At 41.7% G+C, this 23,605-nt stretch overlaps 1 long non-coding RNA gene across 3 annotated transcripts in view; it reads left to right on the top strand.

Moving 5' to 3' along the window:
• The window catches only part of LOC143830495 (uncharacterized), a 40,153-nt gene that overhangs the window by 7,569 nt on the left and 8,979 nt on the right, over positions 1-23,605 (top strand). Inside the window, exons 2-5 of one of the 3 annotated variants that reach the window (XR_013228501.1) lie at positions 349-456; positions 4,581-4,717; positions 12,593-12,645; positions 20,357-22,463. This is a non-coding gene — a long non-coding RNA (uncharacterized LOC143830495). Of the gene's footprint in view, positions 1-348; positions 457-4,580; positions 4,718-12,592; positions 12,646-20,356; positions 22,464-23,605 lie in introns of those variants that run through there. The other 2 variants (XR_013228502.1, XR_013228503.1) reach the window with 2 other exon arrangements.

Here is a 23,605-nt window from a genome sequence, read left to right as displayed (position 1 = left end):
CGCTCCTTTGCGCCTGCGCTGGCCCTCTCCAGCCAATCCGGGCGCACCACGCCGCCTCTCCAGGCGCGTGCGCGCTCTCCTTCCCCCCCGCGCGCATTTTTTCCCGCCCGCCCCACCCGCCGCGGCAATGGCGGCCCCGGCTCAAGCCGGGCCGCGAATTGTAGGTAATAATACTGTTTTTCATGATTGTCAGTTTTGGAATCCTACTTTTATTGCACAGCTGCCTTTAAGCCTTATCCTGCTCAGATTGCACTGTTCTGATTATGTAATCTGCCTTAAGGCTCAGTGAGAAAGAGGGGCCACAAATGAAGTAAGTACATAAAATAATCAGATTGGCCTCCTTTGCAGTTCAGAGACAACTCTTGGGGACCAGATCAACACCAACCTTTTTCATGAATAACAATTGAAATATGTGCAGCTTAATCAACGCCATTCATTTGAAGCTAGGATGAAATGGTAAGTGGAGGGAAGCTGAGAGGGGCAAGAGAGGAGCTGCACCCAGTTGAAATGGGCAGCTAAGCTAGTAGGGCAGGGGTAGTCCAACTGCGGCCCTCCAGATGTCCATGGACTACAATTCCCATGAGCCCCTGCCAGCATTTGCTGGCAGGGGCTCATGGGAATTGTAGTCCATGGACATCTGGAGGGCCGCAGTTGGACTACCCCTGTAGTAGGGTCTCTCTCTCTCTCTCTCTCTCTCTCTCTCTGGCTCTGCTTCTACAGCACAAAGGCAACACATGAGACTGGAGGGGTCCTGGCAGTAGCAAATCAAGAAGATGAGGACATGTTACACAGTTCTGTCATCGCATACAGCCCTGTGAAGTAGGTTAGGTGAAAGCAAGCTGTGCCGTGGAACAAAGCCTGGAGACTGGGCCACCAGCATTTCCGTTTAGATCAGCAACAGCATTTCTTAAATTAAGAGGAAATTGACTGTGCAAATAAACAGGCAGAACTTTCAGAGATGCAACTTTTCTGGTAACTTTCCTTTGAGCTCAGTTTGAATAAACTTGCCCAGGCCTGTGATTGGCAAGAGATTTTCCCCTCTAAAAATGAACGGTTCATCACCTTAACTTTACAATCAGAGCAGTCTGATGTTCTGTGACATTGCTGGTATTAGCTGAACCATCCTAGGTAAACTTTGCAAGAGGACAGATGTCAGAATTAATGCTTTGGCCCTGTGCACACTGTCCCCTTGTCCTGCTTTGGATCTGTTTCTGACCCATCTTTTTTAAAATCAGGATGGTAACATTTATTTCAGACAGCAAATAAATACATTTGCAGAATGCCTGTGGAATGGAATGGCATTTTCTCTCATTTTTTAAAGCAATAAGCTGTTTGGTCAGCTTCTAAGCTCCCTTGCCTCCCTGCTTTCCTTTTCTGTTGATTGGACTGCTGATCTAACCTTGGTAACTAATTGGTTGCCACTTGCCCCACTTTCTCCCCAGTCCTTTAGTCCGGTGGAAAACCGACAGCTTTTTACATGTTCCATTTAAGGACCACTTTTCAATAAATGTTTAGTGCCAAAGCCATTTACCTTACGAAAGTGTCACTGGGAACTGATCGTTAGTTGTTGGACTGCATTAATTGGGTTAACACTTAACAGGTGATCAATGGTTGTTTATTGAGGGGAAATTTAGGAAACAAATGCACTGCCAGTTAGTGTTAAATGTCTGGAATGTCAGTAGAGCAACATATCACTGCACTGTCCGTGTCTTTGTTCTTTTTAAACCAAATATCAAAAATAAAGGGGTGGCAGCTTTGAAAGTTCTATATGCCTTTCCCATGAAAAACAAAACTTATTCCACAATGCATTGAAGGGGAAAGCATTGGGCCTTAAGTGGTTTTATACATCTCAGGAAAACACAGAGAATCAGCAAGTCTGAATGCTAAAGAAAACATGATTCTGTTTGGAAGCAAAATCATAGTGCAGTACCCATTTGAAAGTGACCTTAGTTGGTGAGCCAATTAGCTTGCGGCCTGGCAAGCTTCTTGATGTGGGAGGTGGGGGGAGAGTCAAGTACGGCCGCCAGCACACCAACAGTACAAATGTGCATGCGCGGACCTGCCGCACATGCGCATTTGCGTGCAACTTCCCCCGCATGCGCAAAACTGCCGCGCGTGAGCGTTTGCACCCTGCCGCCCTCTCAGTCCCACCTACCTCACAGGATGTCTGTTGTGAAGAGAGGGAGGGAAATGTATTTGTAAGCTGCTTTGGGACTTCATATAGGGAAAAGTGGGGTATAAAAAACCAGCTCTTCTTCTTCTAGTACTACGACTACAACAACTACTACTACTACTACTACTACTACATTTTTGCTGAGCAACATACTTCAGCTAGTGACACAATAGATAATGTATATTTGTACCATAAGTAAGAGTATAAGGCACCTTTAAAAGATGAGCTGGAAGGAAGAATCATGCAGACAATGAATGCGAGTTGTAGCCAGCTGGCAGAGAAGATGCAACAAAACAAGCAGGACAGATTCTGCAATTGTAGTACTTAAGCATTGACACTGAAGGGTGTGTCATTAGTGTGCAACTGTTCTTTACATTATATACAAGACAAGGAACAAAGTTATCAATATGGCATATCTTCCACCCTACAACAGCAATCACTGTTGTCCCAGAGGATGTTCACTGGTGGTGTCTGGCCTAGGGGGCTATAGAGGGAGGGACACAATCTTCCTAACCCGACCTCAACCAAACGTCGGGTGGAAGAGCTCTGTCTTACAGGCCCTGATAGCTCTGTCAGGGTCCTCAGCACTTCCAGGACCTCATTCCGCTAGCTTGGGGCCAGGACCGACAAGGCTTTGGACCTGGTAGAGGCTGGGCTTGTCTCCCGGGGCCCGGGGATGACTGACAGATTCATACCTGCAGAATGAAGAGCCCTGCGGGGGGCATAAGAAGATCAGTGGTCCCTCAAATAAGTGGGACCCAGGCCACGTATAGCCTTAAAGGTTAAAACCAGAACTTTGAACCTGATCCGGAAGCTAACTGGTAACCAATACAGCTGCCTCAGCATAGGTTGGAAATGGGCCCTCCAGGATGACTTTGTGAGGACCCCAGAATTCGCTTAAACAACTGATACTTGTTGGATATATCTTGCTCTTAAAAAAAATCATAACCACTATAGTTTCATTTTTGTTCTACAGAGAAGCATAAAGAATTAGTGTAGTTGTTTTGCTTTTAAAATTGGTTTAGAATTGGCATTTAGTTCTGCTGAAAACATATTAGGTTTCCCAGGATCTTACCAATATGGTGGAGGCCAAGGCAGCTCAGAAGTATTGTGGGCTTCCCTCTCCTCATATTTTCCCCTACTTTAGGCTTCCCCCCTCTCCAGGGGATACTCTATCACTGAAACAACATAAAATCACCAGCTTTGGTGATTAGTGGTGGCTAGCAGAATGGTGAAGCCCTTAAACTGTATTTTTGTTTTGATTGTGCTATGGTTTTAAATGTTCATAGAATCATACAGCTGGAGAGGAGCATATAGGCCATGTAGTACAATCCCCTGCTCAATGCAGGATCAGCCTAAAGCATCCAGGACAAGTATCTGTCTCTCTGCTGCCAGTGAGGGGGAGCTCACCACCTCCTTAGGCAGTCGATTTCACTGTTGAATTGTTGAATTGAAATGTTGAATTGAAACGTTGAATTAGAATCATAGAATCATAGAATGATAGAGTTGAAAGGGACCTCCTAGTCCAACCCCCTGCACTATGCAGGACAATCACAACCCTGTCGCTCATCCACGGTTACCTGCCACCTCCGTGAACCTTCATTGTTGTTGAATTGTTGTTGTAAATCACTCAAGCCTACTTGTGGGGAGGGGCGGCCTAGAAATTAAATTATAAATAAAATAATTTTTAATATACATCAAGGGAAGCTTTCCAGAAATGAAGCAAAACATCATTTACAAAGTGTAGTGTTCATTTTTTGATAAGAAGGGCAGAGCAGAAAGGTCATGCTGACCACGTATGACTTTTCAGCCAAGCATACTAGGCTTCCTTTTGGTCTTTATCACTGATGCTGCCATGCTAAGCCTACTCTATGTTGCCATCAGTATAAGTGAAACATCCTACTTTATGGCAAACATGCACTATCACCATGCTAACTCAGAGACTGGTTTACCAACATCATTTATGGAGACATCAAGCACTTTGAACGATTAGAGATCAGTTCCATGTGGTGTCGGCAGATGTGAGATAAATTCCATGTCTTTCAAATGCCAGTCTGTCCATTAGTATCTGTAGTGGAGACATGATTTAAAGGAGCCTGTCTAAGATGGATCTGTGCACTCCTGGTGGCCCATGAGGATAGTTCAGGGAGGCTGCTCATCTCTACTAGCTACCATGAGCCCATCTGGCTTGATGTTCATTCCGCACATATTGGATAACGCACTTTCAAAGTGCTTTTGCAGCTGGATTTTCCTGTGTGGAACAGGACAATCTACTTCTCAAGTGCATTATCCAACGTGTGCAGAATGTAACTGACTTGAAAACAAAACTCCCTTAGCTTTCTAGGATAGGGGCTGGGCTTTCTCCCTCAGACAAAGATAATGGAATTTACTTCTTCCTCTTCCACAGGGCACACTCAGCGACAATTACCTGCAGTCGCCTATTTCCAAATTACTTTGAAGCACTAGTCAAAAAGCATGGTGGTTGGCTGCTGGGGACCATAGCTCAGTCTTAGAGGCTGTGATTGGTTGGACGGCACCAAGAAGGTAGGATCCTAACACAGTCCTCATAGTTACTTCTGGAATAAAATTGAACTGGTTTTCACTTTCTTTTTCAATGCAAACTGAAAGAGTCCTGCACATCCAGAGACAATAGCAGTAATTCACAATTTTTACTTGAATAGCAGAAGTAAGGTAATGGTCTTCTTCAACGTGCTGAAATGTTTCTCAGGTACCATCCCATCCCTGTTTAGATAGTGACTCTCTAGAAATCATTAACCAATTTGTAGCTCAATGTTCAGTCAGGGGGTGAAATTGATTAGAACATGGTCAGGGCTGTTGAAATTGTAGCTCTATAGAATCAGCTGAGTACAACAAGACTTTGTATGCCATGGACTGCTGATCAAATAACTTCCTTATACCTGCATATAAAGTTAAAATTGGTCCTTACCATATTGTTTTGGGGGCGTCAGCCTCCATGAGGCATGTTTGGCTTGCATTCACACTTTGAAAGGGGGCTCTCTAGTCTGCGGTGGACACCAGCAAAAGGAGGAAGGGAGAGCTAGGGAATTTGCAAAAAATTCTAAATCTAAGTAAGTGGATTTCTAAAGTTTGAGACTTTCTGATTTAAAACACTAAAAGTGAACGTACATAGATGTACTTTACCAAACAGTTCTTGATATTTGATAGCTGACACCTTATGAGAGTAATATTTGAAGCCTTGCCAAATTTTCTCTCTCCAAAGAAGCCTAAATTATACCAGTACTGAATTTTGTAATGAAATCTTTGCATTCAAAATCTGAATTTTTTTGGTTCAAACATTTGCAGCTGGCAAAACTGGAATATGTGCAGAACTTTTAAATATTTGCTCGAGTCTATTCAGTTACTGCCTAGCAACAAGAAGTTATTAACAAAAGGAATTTGAGTAGACAACTGAATTTTGGAAGCCTGAGCTATCACTGTGACATCACTTCTCATTCCAGTCTGTTCCCCTTGTAGATTCGTATTTAACATGCTGCTGCAGTTTGCCTTTTCTGCAAATCTCAGATCCCTTTATTCATTCTCTATTTGGACATTCTGTTCAGTGAATTCCTTGGCAGCTCCAGGGAAGTGTTTCTCCAACTTTGCTGCTGTAGTTGTTTGAGCTATACACACTAGACCAGCCATCTAACTTCTCTCAGCATTTCAAATACTGGAAGAGCAATCAGATCAGGCTCTCACAATAACAGTCAGGGTTTTAATTGGGGGTCTTATTTTATAGTATTGGAACTGTCATGTAACCTGCCATGAGTCGGCATGCTGAAAGTGGTGGGTAACAAACTGAAAAATAAATTTAAAAATAAAATTAAGTTGGAAGTGGTATAACCCAAGAATGGCTTTACCACTTGATTTTGTTGACTGTATAAACTAGGTTGTAGATAAAGTCAGATAATGGGAGCCCCTTCTCATTGGCAACATCCACTGATGCCTTCCTGGAGAACAGAAGCATATCTGGCCCCATGCCATCTTCCCTGGTACTGAAAATAGAAAGATTTCCCACTACTGTTTTCATCATTGCTTCTGGTATTTGGCTGATGCAGTGATAAAGCACCTGCAGTTAATCTCATAAATTAGGTATGCTAACTTACCTTGCTCAATTTGCATAGTGATAACGTTGACATAGAATTATGTTTTTTTTTAATCCACACAGAATTAATAGCATCCTTGCCACCAAAGGGACTGAGGTCTCACTTTGTGGAAAGCTAGCAGTAAAACAAAATATAGGGCAAATGAGGGAACCCACACTGAAATTTCTGATCAACATATATTTCCAAAACATTAATCCAGTTGCAACAAGAATATAATGCTCCCACAAAAGACTTTAGAGGATTCGAAAGCCAATGTTATCTGGATCCTATGCATCTGGAGCTTCCGAAAACAAGTCAACTACATTCATTACAAAACATTACATTGTACATACCATGTGCTTTGGCATTCATTTGCACATCAAAAACCCAACCAAGACCATGGTCTGAGACAATCGAGAGATTTTACAACTGAAGCAATAGTTGTCACCCTGAGAGCCATACAAAAGCTACATCAGAACTTCAAAAAAGATTAATTTGGCAAAGCAAAATGTTTCTATTGCATCAATGCCCAGATTCTCTAAACATGGGATCTCTGACAACAGCTGATGCTGGAGAGGCAGTGTACCAAGGTACATCTAGGTTGGCTTTGCTGATGAATTAGAGCATTCTGGCATGCAGTAGAAAGGAAAATTAACCTTGTTCTGTCAACCAGCACAAATTCCCTTTACAAGCATATCATTATGGCCTATATTTCTGCAGTTTGGGTTCTTAAAATATCACTAACTACACTATAGAGCAACTTTAGTAGCTAAATGTATAGTTTTACCAAGGGAAGAATACAGGTGCCCCAGTAACAAGATATTGGACAGAAGACATAATGTATTTATGATTTTTTTTTAAACCCTTACAAACCATCATGAAACCTTGGATTGAAACAATCGTTTCTTGTGGCCATTCCGCAGAGCGTTAATGTTGCTGAAGTGTTACCATTATGTAACGCTATTTTTTTAATGTTACGCACGACGTCATACACAATCTGCAACACTCCTGCAACACTTCAATGCTTCTTTGTAGTGCTTTTCGGGGAATCCATAAAGTGGATTCCACAAAAGTGGATTCCCCCTAAAAAATACCTGCTAGACTCTTGAGAACAACCTGCAACACATCCAAAAAAGACATGTGCGTTCTCAGTATAGCAGTAGCAAGCACGTCCCTCCCTAATCTGTCTCACCTGAGCTTGTGGCATCGCGATCGCCATTTTTCCCCCCTTAAACCTACCAAAGCAACGAATAAGTGATGCTTCTTTGGCAGAAATCCCACAAGCAATTGTCTGTAACATTTCCAAGCACAATACAGTCCCCTATTTGACACTGCCCTAATTTCGGCAAGAAATTGCACTGGGGGGGGGGGGTAATTTTTATTTTACTTTAAGAGCGTGTAAACAATTAAGCTCCAGCTCTTATGCCAGCGGGAAAAGGTCTTTCTGATACATAGAATGAACAAATATGCGTTGCTACGGGTGTTTTCGAGTTTTTTAAAAAAAAGTTTTTTAAAGGGAGGCACGAACACAACTGTTAATTGGCTGTTCTGTTTGATTGACAGCCAGGGGTGGGAGGAAACATGAAAAAATATCACCTCCTTTGTTGCCATTTCGACTGGATGGAGACTGGAAACTTGTGCGTTATGAGAACAGCGCTAGTGGGAGTGCCTTTTTTTCGATAGAAACAGCTGTATGCATTACGAAGACCTGCCGCTATTGATTGCAGTGCTTTTCAATAGCGCTCAGATTTAGCTACATTGCCCATTGTGCGGAATGGCCCTTGAAATACTTTTTTGGTGATGTAGGTAAGGTAAAGGTAAAGGTATCCCCTGTGCAAGCACCGAGTCATGTCTGACCCTTGGGGTGACGCCCTCTAGCGTTTTCATGGCAGACTCAATACGGGGTGGTTTGCCAGTGCCTTCCCCAGTCATTACCGTTTACCCCCCAGCAAGCTGGGTACTCATTTTACCGACCTCGGAAGGATGGAAGGCTGAGTCAACCTTGAGCCGGCTGCTGGGATTGAACTCCCAGCCTCATGGGCAGAGCTTTCAGACTGCATGTCTGCTGCCTTACCACTCTGTGCCACAAGAGGCTCTTGGTGATGTAGGAGCAAGAGATTAATTCTTTGTGCCATAACCATAGACTGTGATCCTGATTCAAGTGCAAACCATGCAGTACAAACCAGAGTCATGCCCTTCTAAGCCTTCAATTTACTTTGTGGAGTGTAAATCTGCTTGGATTGCACTGGGATTAGTTGAAAGTGTTTGAATGAAAGTAAAAGGAGAGGTAGAGGTGGTGATGTTGTTGTGGGTGTTTATTATAGACCACTAAGTTAGATGCAGGAATCAGATCAGGTCTTTTATGATCAATTATCATTAGTTTGTAAAAGATCATAACGATGGGAGATTTTAACTACCCTGATATTTGTTGGGAGTCTTCAAAATAAATAAATTCAAATAAGTATGCTATCATCCACTGATGATCCAGCTGCTAGGTTGTCCCTTGCTTTGGTCCATTCTTTCCCAAATTTGCTCTGCATCTCTGTTTCTTGAACAGACCATCAAAACCAGGTTTGGAGCCATATGCACACTTCCACTAACACCAGTTCCATCATCCCTGCCATTTCCCTGTGCTCCTGTGTAGCTTTTCCCCAGGGTTTAATTTTAAACGCAGTACTTGCAGTTTTGCTACAACGATACGATATTAATTTTTTGAATGGCAAAAATCCTTCTGGTGGTGCAGGTCAAGGGATATGGTGGCTAGACAGAGTGAAAAGAAAAATATGAAGCAAACCTGCATGCTTTTTGTCATTGGAAATTCCTCCACAAGGGCAGTAAGTATCACCATGCAGAAGCAATCATAATTTGATTGCTACTGTTCTCCAGAATTTATGAGATTTGCACCTCGGTCTATTTGTAAAGCGTTTCTCATAATTCAAGAAAGAAGCGCAAAATACGTAAATGAAATTACATCCAAACTAGATCTAATTCTTCATAAAGACTATCTTTTGATGAGGAAGTGTCACAATACAAATCATTCTCCTGATTGTAATTCCCTCGCTTCAGTGATAACAGCTTACATGCATGTTGTGATTAGTCATAAGAAGCAGTAAACATAAGGAGCAAATATAATCTTTTTAAAAAAAATCCTATTAAAGTCAAATCAAACCTAATTAGATAATCATAAGATAAAAAGCTTGGGTGTTATTTTGGCTTGTTCCAAACACTTAAAAGAAGAATCTGGTGAATGGAGCACAACGATTATGAATAATATAGTCCTAAGTGGGCAAAATATCAGCTTACTAACGCAAGAATAATCAGTGATTTGCAGAACACCAGAGTAATGACTACATATCTTTGACTACAGTCAATATGAACTGAGCTTAGATGACATTTCATGTTTATTTGCTTGTTCACAGTAGCTGGTATGGAATGAAGTGAGCTACAATGAACATATACAAGATTATTATTATTGTTATTGTTATTGTTATTGTTATTGTTATTGTTATTGTTATTGTTATTATTATTATTATTATTATTATTATTATTATTATTATTATTATATTCATTCATTCGTATCCCAACCTTCATTTTTCAGCTCAGGGTAGGAAATATCGAAGTTAAAACAATCAAAATAAATTACACAGTAAAACATCTAATAAATTTAAATTTAGTTTAAGTAAATAAAGTTTTAAAACCGCTTCCTATTTCCAATTTAGATATGAGTGGGTGGGAGGTAGTCCATATTGGACACACTTTGATGACTGGATGGGTTCTTAAGTAGGGAGGCCAGTGTCTACTTCACATTATTTCCTGGCCTCGACTGCAGGTCTGGAGGAAGAACTCTCTTACAGCCCTTTGGAACTTTTTAAGGTCCTAGAAGGCCCTGATCTCAGGGAGAACTTTCCACCAGGCTGGGGCCATGGCTGAAAAGGTCCTAGTCCTGGTTGAAGCCAGTTTTACCTCTTTTGGTTATAATCCTTACGGTGCAATCCTATGCAGAGTTACTCCAGTCTAAGCCTATTGAATCAATGACCTTATACGGGAGTAACTGCATAGGATTGCATTATTACTTTTCTCCTAGCACATGACTTTTTGTATTTAGCTTTTCACCTTGGCAATCAGCAATCTGCCTGATCCTATGAAGCATGATTCACAGTACAGTAATATTGACAAACTTGTATTCTGTGAAATTTTCCTTAGAACCATTTAATATCTAATGGCCATTACTTCATGTTGGAGTAGTAGATTCTACATGTTCCTTATGCATTGCATGGTCTCAGAAACCAATTATGCACAATGGGGGGGGGAGAGCTGGGTAGGTGCCTGCATGAAAGCGGGGGGAAACCCTGCTTATGCCTGATGTCGCCGCTGGTCTGGCCTCTTCCTGGCCCTGGCCGACTTTAGAGCCTCCGATGCCATGCGTTAAGGGAATGCTGATTTTTCTGCATTCCTGTTTTTAATGTGGGCATCATCAGCGGCTATGCCAGCCCAGGCCTGTGCATACAGGGCTTGCCTACGGTGTCCCAGCAGGATTCCACGATCCTGCGGAGTCAAACAGGACATTTTTTTCACCCCCACAATGGTGGGCTAGCATTATTACTATCTCACTTTCATGCTGTGAACCCCCCTGACCCCCATCTCCCCCAGCCACTGCCGCGCTGAAGTGTGCCAGACTCTTTCTGCCTTGGAGTTGTACGTGCACATGTACAACTCCAGGGTGAACTGTGTGTGCTGGGGGAAGTACACGGGAAGCAGTGGAGCATGCTGCCCTGCCACAAGAATGCGGCAGCAGCATGGCACAGCTACCACCATGTATAATCAGTCAGACTGGGGCAATCTTACATGGCCCTGTACTGTAAGTCCACTGCTCCAAACAAGAGGTTCAGTCTGAATAAGTAACTTCTAGTCCAGTGCTCATGCAAAGTTTTTAAGATCAAGGAACCATCCCCATGTCTACTGGTATGGAAACCTCATAAATGTCAACAAGTATAGCTCAGATGCATTATCTGCAAAGCTTCCAAAGTGTTTGATGCAGATATGCTTGCCAATGCCTCAATGCCTGGCTGGGAAATTTCTGGAGATTTGGCGACCGGAGGGGGGTAGACCCTGGAAAGCATAGGATTTGGAGAGAGGAGGAAACTCATGACACGATGCCATGAAGTCTACCTTTCAAAGGAGCCATTTTATCCAGGAACTAATCTCTGTAGTCCAGGGCCTAGTCTGCACACAATAGATAATGCACTTTCAATGCACTTTAGAAGGAGATTTTCCTGTTCTGCACAGGAAAATCCAGCTGCCAAAGCACATTGAAAGTGCATTATCCTATGTGTGCAGACTAGGCCCAAGAATCAGTTGTAAATTCAGGGAACCTCCACGCTCCACTTGACAGTTGGCAAGTGCACTTGAAGCTCATGCAAAACTGCATGGAAAGTAAGCTTTACTTGATGACATGTTATGTTGCTTCCACATATACAGATCAGAAGACACTTAGGTTTCTAAGTTTTGCTCATCTAGTTATTCAGGTTTCTTGCCTTATCAGGCCCTGCAGAGCAAAAAAGACAAGGCACCTGTCTAAGCCCAGGCTTTCCTATATTTTTTCTCTCAGCAGCTAGAATGGTTCCCTTTGCAACCTGTCCTTAACACCATCTGCTCTTTCTAACTCCTTCTCCTCAAACACATTACGGATTAATAAGATGAAAATATGCGCTGAAATGCAACCAGGGTGTTTGTTTTCCAAGCTATTTAAACTTCTGCAGCTTCATCCCTACAGCCTTCTTAGCAGATACCTTTTTAAAAAATCCCATTAGGCATACATTCCACTATTTAGGAAATTGTCACTCTGGTTACTCCTGTAATAAACTATGACTTCCAGGAATTAGTCCAAGTCCTTTTCATATTGTATCACTAAGCCTGGAGTATTTGTCTTAATCAAAATGCAATAAACATAATCAATTTGCTGCTAACAAACTTCATTTTTAGGGCTGCCATGAACGTCAAGTGGCAACAGACCTCCCACGGAGGCAGCTACAGGGTTACCAAGGAACCAGAAGTAATAAATTGTAGTTTGAATGTGCCTGTGTGAGCATGGACCACAATCAGAGCATGCCAATGAGATTGCTGCTGCTACAGTCAAGAATCTGGTTACATGGCTTCTCTGTACACTTATCTTACCAGTTTAAGCAGAAAGTATAATTCCATTGGTTCATCAAGGCAATTTAACTGAAACTTTCTTTAGAATTCACTTCAATTTTCTAGCATTTGTAATTTGTAACTGTGGATAGAATTTACTGTATTGTTGTTTTATTTTGTACAGGGTTTTTACTGGGATTTTAATTGTTGTAACTTGCCTCGAGCCTCTGGGAAGAGGTGAGTAATAAATCTAAATAATAATAATAATAATAATAATAATAATAATAATATCAGTCAAAAAGCAAGAATCCAGTAGCACCTTAAAGACGGACAAAATTTGTAGCTGGGTATGAGCTTTCGTGAGTCACTGCTTAATTCTTCAAATATTATATTATATTTCTTGTGCCAAGGACAGAGATGTGGGCTGCAATGATACATCACTGTAAAAAAAGGTTAAAAGGTACACTTGAAGCTGGTACATATTAATATCTGGCATACTGGGAAAATCTCCATAAGCATCTGCAGTGTCTAGATGTGCAACAAATCTATTATATAATTGCATTTCCACGACTGTCAGAATGTCTTCAGAATTTGGCAATTATTTTATCTTTGTTTGAAAAAAACCTTTGCAATTAATCCTGGTATGAAACTGGATAGTAAAGAATTAATTGAAACCTGTTTATTAGTGGAGGGAAACTCCACCTCCTGAATTTGTTATTTTTCCTTAGCTTTCATTTTGATGTTAGTTGGAGCTGGGTGGCAATTCATAGAATCATAGTTGGAAGGGGCCATACAGGCCATCTAGTCCAACCCCCTGCTCAACGCAGGATCAGCCCTAACCATCCTACAGCATCCAAGAAAAGTGTGTATCCAACCTTTGCTTGAAGACTGCCAGTGATTCAGTCAACTATAAGCCCCTCCCCCTTCTGAAGTCAAGTTATTGTCAACATACAGAAACCGCCCCAGGCAAGAAACATTCAAAAGTAGTTTGCCATTGGTTACCTCTAGTAACCCTGGTATTCCTTCATGGGCTCCCATCTAAATGCTGACGAAGATTGATCCTGCTTAGCTTCTGAGATCTGATAAGATTGGGCTAGCCTGAACCATCCAGGTCAGGGCAAGGCAACCTAAAGGACAATCTGCTAATAATTTTTCAGCTTTGGAATTCTTAGAACTTCAAAATGCTCACCATGATCTGGATTCCATTCAAGCATGTGTATACAAATATACGAAGTAGGCTATTGGTTCAGTGAAGTGAAACTTGGAGAGGTTAATCATCTCTGCCTATGTAATTTCCCTTGATCTAAATCACCCGCTGGATCTGAAGCAGTTTCAAGGCGTAGTAAAAATTGTTTCTTTGTTGAATTAACCTAATAACATATTGGGGCAAGATTGGATCATGGTGTAAGAGAGAAGACTGCATCTTAGGATACTTGTCAAGTATTTTTAAAAGCATAGTACAGAAGCCACATTTGTTTCAAATAGAGTGTAAAATATACCGGCTTATCGTAAGCACTGCACAAATAAATATGATTTTGTTGTTGTTGTTGTTAGGTGCAACTTTGTGTCTGACCCACCGTGACCCCATGGACAATGATCCTCCAGGCCTTCCTGTCCTCTACTATTCCCCGGAGTCCATTTAAGCTTACACCAAGTGCTTCAGTGACTCCATCCAGCCACCTCATTCTCTGTTGTCCCCTTCTTCTTTTGCCCTCGATCGCTCCCAGCATTAGACTCTTCTCCAGGGAGTCCTTCCTTCTCATGAGGTGGCCAAAGTATTTGAGTTTCACCTTCAGGATTTGGCCTTTTAAGGAGCAGTCAAGGCTCATCTCCTCTAGGACTGACCAGTTTGTTCGCCTTGCAGTCCAAGGGACTCGCAAGTGTCTTCTCCAGCACCAGAGTTCAAAAGCCTCAATTCTTTGATGCTTGGCCTTCCTTATGGTCCAACTTTCACAGCCACACATTGCAACTGGAAAGACCATAGTCTTGACTAAACGCACTTTTGTTGGCAGGGTGATGTCTCTGCTTTTTGATGGGATTAATGGGATTCAATACAAGACTTTTTCTTTCAGCTGCCACACATTTCTTCCAAAAAAATTAGATGAAACACACTTTGCTCATAGATTAAAAATAGGTACTTCACCTAGATACAAAATTTTTGAACTAAAATGTCTGACCACATGCATTTGCCTTTCCAAATAAACTCGTGGTAAAAATAAAATCTGTCCTTAATTATCTGGGAAGAATCTCAGTTGAAATTACAGTTCTGATTGACAGGAAATAAACATTAACAAGATTTTGAAAGATAAGTCAGAACACTTGAATACTACTTCCTAAATATAGTAAAAAGAACAACAGATGTTTTACCCACTAGCTTGCCTAAAGATTTATTTCACTGATTGAATGTTCCCTTCAATTTCTGACTATAAGCTAAGATATAAGTAATAATATACATTACAAAAGGGAAGCTGAATTTGTTTGCTGGAAAAACCATCATGGAACTCATAATGATAACGGAATGGTGAAGCCATTTGGCTCTATTGAATTTAGCTGCAAATTAAACCACAATGGGTAAAGTGAAGACAAAAGAAGCCAGTGCTCTGAATGCCACATCTGCAGCAGCTGACAGTATGTGATATAGGAGCATTATTTCCATCTCAGTACTAACTAGTTCTTAGAAGCTCTTTCCTGTTTGGCTGAAGATACAGGAGTTTATAAAATACAGTTTCATGTCCAGAGTTCTTACAGAGAAACACAAGCTGTTTCAAGAGTTCTGGCATATGTAACAGTGCAAGATGAGGCAATCATCCCGGCTCACTAATTCAAACCAGACAAAAAGATAACAAAAGACAAAAGAAGGATATAAACAAAGATAAGCCAGAAAAAACGATCTGAATTCCTTTCACCTGGTGCTGTGGAAATCAACCAGAACATGGCAGAAGCCCACAAAACAATATCTAAGCAATAGAATGACAGCTTTGAAACATGAATCTTTGCTAAACAGCTGTAAATTAGTGTGGCAAAGGCAATTGCAACCAAATTCATGTCAAATGGAAAAGGGTGCTGATTCCATCCCCCATCAGTTGCTTTGCCATAGCTATTTTTCATCTAGCCAGGCTTACATTATCAGAGCCCAGCAAAAAAGAAAAATCAACACAGAAGAGAAGCAGTAGAAGGATATGGATAAAGCGTTTCATGCCCTGTCCTCTGGCTTGACTCTTGAACTCTGTCCTCTCTTCCCCACTCCCATCATGGATTACTTTATTCAGCAATCCACTGGTCCTTAGGAATGAAGTAACAGGGGGCTGTAAGAACAATGCTGACAGAACTGTGACTTGTCCAAGGTTACCCATCTGGCTGCATGTGGAGGAGCAGGGAATCAGAGTTCTCTAGATTAGATGCTGCTGCTCTTAATCATTACACCATGCTGGCTTGGAATAACATTCATGTCTTATCACCTTTAGGCCACTGGTTTTACAGTGGAATCACAAAGCTCTGGTAAGTTTATAGAATTTCATGAAGATTTTGTACACACAAATCATATACCTCTGAACTGGCTTCTTCTTTTGGCTGCAAGTCTTCTAAACTGCAGCTGTTGCAGTTTAAATTTTTTTTTAAAGAAACAACCAAAAAACTGGGATGGCTTATTTTCAGTGACTGCTAAACAAGGCCATCCCCTAAAGTGAAAGTATGTAAATCTTTTAAAAGTTTATATAAGTATACTCCAATACACCATGCTTCAGAAATGAAATATGGTCCATGTACTATTTGAGAATGCTATTTTCCAAACACATGTATGCCTATAATATAGCCAAGCAAATGAATTTTTGCCCATACAGGGATAAGCAAAGTTTTAAAACAGTGATTGAAATAACAGAAGCAAAAATAGCTTCCAGATAAGCCAGTATACATACCAAGCAACCAATACTATTCAGATTTCAGAACAAATTGTGCAGCGTTATATATGGCTTAAAGTAGAGTCCCCAACTTGTTTAACTGTTCTTCGCTTTGGGGAAGAAACACTGTTGGCTTTCAGTTTTCAAAGAAAGGGGAGGATTTTCTTCTTACACAGCAACAAGAAGACAATACCAAACTCAGAGGCTTAAGGAAGTCGTGGTCAATGGCCAAATCATGAGAACACAGCAGTGATGGTCCAACCTGGGATGAACTCAGTACTTTACTAGGCTGGTAGGTAGGGCTGCTAACTCTGGCATGGGAAATCCAGGAGATTTAAGAGTGGTGCCCAAGGAAGGTGGTGTTTAGGGAGGGGACAGAGCTCAGCAAGGATATGATACCATTGGGTGTGTGATGGCCTTTGTCTACAATTCTTCAACATATTTTGAAGTTTCAAACAGCAAGTGTTGTCTAGTATAATAAAAGCTAACTGACTGAAGTGCTCTCTGGGGAACGTATTCAAAAATACTGCCCCTCAGGTACACAGGGCCTTAAAAGGTTAATACCAAGACCTTGAGCCAGATCTGGAATTCAACTGGAAGCCAATGTAGCTGGGACAAAACAGTTCTTATATTGGCTCTCCACAGAGTTTGTGTAAGAACCCAGGCAGCTGCATTTTGAACCAGCTGTAATTTCCAGAGTAGGGTCAAGGGTAAAGCAATTTACAGTAGTTAGTCTGGAGGTGATCATTGCATGGATCATGGTGGCTAGCGTTCTGGGGCCAGTTAGGGCATATATGGAACCATCATGATTTAAATCACCATCATTAAGGAAGCATCAAAAATCACCCCAGGCTTCTGGCCAATTGTATTGCTGTAAGTTGCACCCCCCCTTCCAGCCTGGGAAGGTGCACTTCCTGGTCTGATCCCTTCTCCAGCCAGAGAACCTCCATCTTTGAAGAGTTCAGTTTAAGGTGGCTTGCTTTGAGCCATCCATCACCATTTCCAAACACTGGGCTAATGTGCTCAAATGAGCGTCTGGCCATCTGTCTGTCAGGAGATAGACCTGGGTGTCATCCACATATTATTACCAGCCAGTAGGGCAGGTTAAACTGAACAAGAGAAGCTCACCAAGGCTCCTTAGTGAGATTCATAGCTTAAGGGGAAGTTCAAAGCTGGTTCTTCCCTCTCTCAATCCATACAGTCTCTTTTTTCTGTTTGGTTCCTTGCTTGACCTTTGGATGTTGACTGTGGCATTTCATGACCAACCACTGAAGAAATGTAACTCCAGCAAGCCTGCTCCATTATGTGCCATGTAGCACAGTAGTGGGATCAAGATTGCAGGGAGAAATATCAACAACCTCAGATATGCAGATGATACCACTCTAATGGCAGAAAGTGAAGAGGAACTAAAGAGCCTGTTGATGCGGGTGAAGGAGGAGAGTGCAAAAGTTGGCTTGAAACTCAACATCAAGAAAACAAAGATCATGGCATCCGGCCCTCTCAATTCCTGGCAAATAGATGGGGAAGAAATGGAGATAGTGACAGATTTTATTTTCCTGGGCTCCAAGTTCACTGCAGATGGGGACTGCAGCGAAGAAATTAAAAGACGCTTGCTCCCGGGGAGGAAATCTATGGCAAATCTAGACAGCATCCTAAAAAGCAGAGACATCACCCTGCCAACAAAAGTGCGTTTAGTCAAGGCTATGGTATTCTCAGTTGCAATGTATGGCTGCGAAAGTTGGACCATAAGGAAGGCCGAGCGTCAAAGAATTGAGGCTTTTGAACTCTGGTGCTGGAGAAGACTCTTGCGAGTCCCTTGGACTGCAAGGCGAACAAACCGGTCAGTCCTCGAGGAGATCAGCCCTGACTGCTCTTTAGAAGGCCAGATCCTGAAGATGAAACTCAAATACTTTGGCCACCTCATGAGAAGGAAGGACTCCCTGGAGAAGAGCCTAATGCTGGGAGCGATCGAGGGCAAAAGACGAAGGGGGCGACAGAGAATGAGGTGGCTGGATGGAGTCACTGAAGCAGTAGGTGCTAACTTAAATGGACTCCGGGAAATGGTAGAGGACAGGAAGGCCTGGAGGATCATTGTCCATGGGGTCGCGATGGGTCGGACACAACTTCGCACGTAACAACAACAAGCACAGTAGTAGAGAACAGTAGCTGTTGTAAGTCAAACACCATAAATTCATCCTGAGTCGCATCAGGCTCTCATCATTTTTCAGTTACCTCAGAACAACTGCTTGCAATAGGCAAAGACAATGGCGAGGGCCACCTTGAATTAGAAACAAAAGCTTCCAAGGTATGTCAGTACGCAGCTGGCCCTACACATCATTCAAACAACACTAAGCACTATCACCCTTTGGGCCAATTCTTGTAATCATCTACCTTTTTGCTACTAAGCCATTTACTTTGCATTTGATTACAAAGCTTCTGGAAAAGTCATCTCTAAGGGGCTTTACGCACCGGGATCTTTGTTGCAAATTGGTCACTGAATGAAAAATCGCCATTTAAAATAGTGGAATTCGTCGTTATGCATACCTGCCTTTGTAGTGGAATCCAGTTGCGTTTTGTAGCGTTTCCCACAGCTTCCGGTCTCGGCAGAAATCGCTAGAAAGGAAGCGCTATTGCCAAGCTCGTCCCGCCCCTGGCCGTCAAGCAGCCAATGGGCAGCCGTTAGCATGCTCCCAAACAGTCCCTTTCCTTTTAAGAAAGGTTTAAAAAAAAAAAAACAGACCCATTGTAACGAATCTGTGTAGATTCGTTGCAACGGAGAGACCCATCCAGCTGCCTAATGTGTTTGAGCTGTCATTTGATCGTATGATCGTTGCCACGCTGCCTCGAGTGAAAAAAAAAAAATCCCCCCCCCCTCTCACGGGCCCGATTTTCGGCTGAATGAATGTGTAAAAATTAATGGGAAAATACATCAGCAAACGGGCTTTTCTGTGGTTTGTGCTTAGTGACTAAAGGTGAAGGACTGAAGCCAGGGAAGCCTCTAAACAGAAAGAGGCTCGCTGGTGCGTTTATCCCCGCTCGCTCGGAGAAAAAAAAATGGCGATCGCTTCGCCGGAAGTTTGGAGGACAGGCTCAGGAGGAGGGACTTTGAAGAAACTGCAACAATGTTAACGCACAGGTCTTTTTCGCTAGTGTTGCAGATTGGTTGCAAGAGTGTAGCGCTTTCCGGAGGGTGAATCCACTTTTTGGGATTCCCCTGAAAGCGCTACAAGGAAGCGCTTTTTGCAGATTGGTTTCAGGTGTGTGGCAGACTGTCTACGACGTCGTGCGTTATGGCAAATCAATAGCGTTTCCAATTGGCAACCATTGTGCGATTTTGAAGGCGTGCAAAAAGCCCCTAAATCTTGGCTTCAGGTAAAACATTATCTAAGATGGTTATGGACTTACTACATGACCATAATTTATACAAGTATTTAGTATGCTATAAACACAATTCAGAGCCTCTTGTGGCGCAGAGTGGTAAGCGGCTGAAAGGCTGTCTGAAAGCTATGCCCATGAGGTTGGAAGTTCAATCCCAGCAGCCGGCTCAAGGTTGACTCAGCCTTCCATCCTTCCGAGATCAGTAAAATGAGTACCCAGCTTGCTGGGGGGTAAACGGTAATGACTGGGGAAGGGAATGGCAAACCACCCTGTATTGAGTCTGCTATGAAAACGCTAGAGGGCGTCACCCCAAGGGTCAGACATGACTCGGTGCTTGCACAGGGGATACCTTTACCTTTACCTTTACACTCAATTTATTTGTGCTGTAGGAGCAGCTATAGGAAATCATATTAGGTTTCAATGAGTCCAACATGTCACTGTCCAAAACTTTCCCATTTAATAAATTGTTTAGCTTGGATCAACCTATTACTTAGAAAGGATGGACAACAATCCCTATTCACCTCTGTTCAAAATGTGTGCAAATATCCAAAACATTTTTGAGAGAATTAATAAACATTACATGTGAAAAATAATGCATTGCTTTTACCATATCAGGCAGCTTGTCAACAGCGTGATTACGCATTTATTTTTTACCTCACTTTTCCCCTCAACAGGCACCCAAAGTGACCAACAACATCCTCACCTTCTCAATGTTATCCTCAAAAGAGGGACAGTGGCCTGACAGTGTGTGAATGACCCCTGTTCACCCAGCAAGATTCCATGGCAGGGTCTCCCTCATCCAATTCTGAGTTCCTTTGAAAGGCTTTTCTTATGCTGTCAACTGAAACACTTTTGATTAAATGATTCATAGGACCCTTCCCCCCCTCAAAACATTATGCTTGGCAAGATGTTTACCACCTTTTTTGTTATCTAATATAGTTTAACATAACGCATTGGTATGGTCATCACTTTATCAAGCGCTTAAAGCTAGTCATTAAAATATAGTTCACAATGCCATCCTTCCATCGAAATATCAGGAAAAGGGTATTTTAAAAAGAGTACAAGAATTGTGATTCCTATGTAGTGAGGTTATTTTCTTTTAAGAAGCTCAACTTTAATTTGTTCCGCAATCAGCAACTTTATTTAGCACATCATCATCTAAAAATAAAACCTCTGCTACTTTTAAGAGAAATACTCATTTAATTGCATTAATAGCACAATTATATGACATGTACAATTATGCTATGACTAATAGTTTAAAGGGAAATCTCTTCCTGCTTTGTAGGAAAGGTTTAATTGGATCACACTGTTGGTACTTTCATATAGCGACTGTTGCAACATGAAACCCAACTGTATTGAAGAGCTAGGCATCATTTGCTCACTTACCATGATCCTGTAGCAGGATACACTTAGCTAAGGTACAAAAAAGTAGTTGCACAGATGAACAGGCTTACCACCATCATGGGAAACAGACAAATCTGAGCCTAATGGTAGGGGGGCTACTTAGTGCCTTTCCTCTGCAGCTGTCTTCCCAGTCAAAATCAGGCACACCCAATGCACCTTTCTTCCTCTGGGGAAGGATGCCTAGAGGTGGATGGAGATGAGCTGACCTCAGTGTTGCAGTAGGAAAACCAAAAAGACCCCTAAGGTTACATTGACTGGCTAGAGGCATTTGAGAATATAGTACAGATAATTCCTGGTCGCTCTCTCACTATTATGATTATTATTGCAAAATATTATGGCAAGGTGGAGATGAGCCATAAAATGGCATATTATAATTCTAGCAGGGCAAAATTGTAAGCTATAAACAATGAATGCAAGTGCCTACTTAGCACACGAGTGCCATTATTATGCTACTTGCCAAAATTATGCATCGCTTCTAGAGCTGGAAGGAGATGTGATGTTCTGCTCTGAAAAATAAAAATGCAACTGTGATTTCAAATGAAGCTTTTGTGTGATATAAATTTGACAATAACTTATAACAATTGGTACAGGCTTATTGAATCATAAAAGTCTGTATCAATGATTAAACAAAATGGTCATCCCTATAAACAGACTTTAGAACGTATAAATACTTTCCTTTATGACGGGAGATAAGTGAAATGGTGGTAGTTCTGCAGCACTCCCAGGTCTTCTCTCAATTAGCAACATTTTATGAGAAGCCTATGAAGAGGCGCAGGCAACAAATAACAGTCCGGACAACTTAAGGATGGATTTGTCTGAATCTTGCGGATGCTATGGGTTTGCTTTCTCCCCTCCCTCACTGCAGCCTCTAATGCCCCCCTGAAAAGAACTCAGGGTACATTTTGGGCTGTAGCAAGTGGGAGGGGGGAGGAGGCAAGAATATCACATTCTGCAGGTGGAAATCCTTCTTTACACAGAAATTGTCTGATAGATCAAGTCATAGCATCTGTATCCCAATAAACTGTTCTATAGAGGTGACTTGTTGGTGCTCTGAGATACTATGTAGGGCGGGCCTTGGGGAGTAGCTTTTGCTCACTCAGTCAGCTTGCATGTGGAAAGTCTTTCTCCCTTGTTGCTAGAGTTCCATTCCAGTGTTCATCTGAAAGGATGGTTTTGTAAGGCAATTCCTCCTGTTTGACAAAGGTGTTTTTTTTTAAATAAAAGGATTAAAAACTATAGCACAATTGAACAGTCCAGGAGGGAACATTTATAAAGCAATAGGATTGTTGTCTACTGCAATGATTACTCTAGGTGTCATTTTGCTTTTACTGCATTATCTTCTGCCCTTGTAATTACACTATGCTTTGCCTAGGCAGTTGTGGTTTGCTTTGAATACTAATACTGTAATACTAGTCCAATTGCATTGCTTTCTTTACGTTGTACGATTACAGAATTTAAAAAAATAATTCAACCATCCTTGAGCCTCAGCAAAAAAGGCAGGTTATAAATAAATCTGCTGAGTATCAGGAGCTGAAAGTGACCATTTTAGCAACATTAATCAGTAAAAAAATATTATCTAGCTTTTGTTGAATATCTGAATTATTGTGCCATGCCATTGCAGCCTATATTGTATACCATATAAAAATGCTATGAACTAAAGGTACATTGAACTTCATGGAGACAAATGAGTATACTCAGGTTATAGAAGCTTAAGTCTTGTTTACCCCCTGTGACCACCTCTATCAGCACAAAAATAATGATGCTAAAACCTAAGAGCAGAAATGTCGACAAAATCTTCTTGGTGCATGGTGAATAAAAATGGGCAATTAAATCTTTTGTTTATCGATTCAGGGCTATTACATCCTAGGGGGAATATATTCATATATGTAATCATCAGTAATTAATTTTATCACTTCTTTCCTCCCTTGGCAACCTGATCTCAGATATGTCTAATTTTTAATAAGAGCTTGTTGCTTCATTTTGGGTTTATTCAGGCTCAACAGGATACAAGGAAATGAAGTAATTTGCTTAGATGATTACAATAAGGAATTATCATCTGATGGAGCATCAGCTGATAAGAGAATACATTCAAGCAAGAGGCAGTTCTTAAGAATGTGGTTTGATGGCTGGCAATTTGATCAATTTATTACAATAGAACATTTACTTATATTTCTAGTGTTAAATACAGATGAAAGCTGCAGACTAACAACTGTCATAATTTTGAAGCCATTTTGGTTTAATGATGGCAAGACCTGGAATAAATCTCTCCAATGCGATGATAATCAGTGAGTCAGGAGATATATGTGGCTCTCTGACATGCCACCTGTGGTTCTTCTGAGCACTGTTTCCCCCGTGCCACCTGCCCACTGTTTCAAGAATATGAAACATTGGGCAGGTGAAACATCGATGATGGCAACTGTGAATGCACCTTATTGTGAGCCGTGGAGTGAGTACCACTACCATAAAGATTCTAGTCTTATATTGTGGCTATACAAGAATGTACTGAAGGTCTTCAGGCA

Source organism: Paroedura picta, chromosome 2 (genome assembly GCF_049243985.1).
Source record: "Paroedura picta isolate Pp20150507F chromosome 2, Ppicta_v3.0, whole genome shotgun sequence".
NCBI classification, from domain to species: Eukaryota; Metazoa; Chordata; class Lepidosauria; order Squamata; family Gekkonidae; genus Paroedura; species Paroedura picta.
Note: the sequence above shows the minus strand (reverse complement) of the source record. Positions and strands in the feature narration are given on the sequence as shown.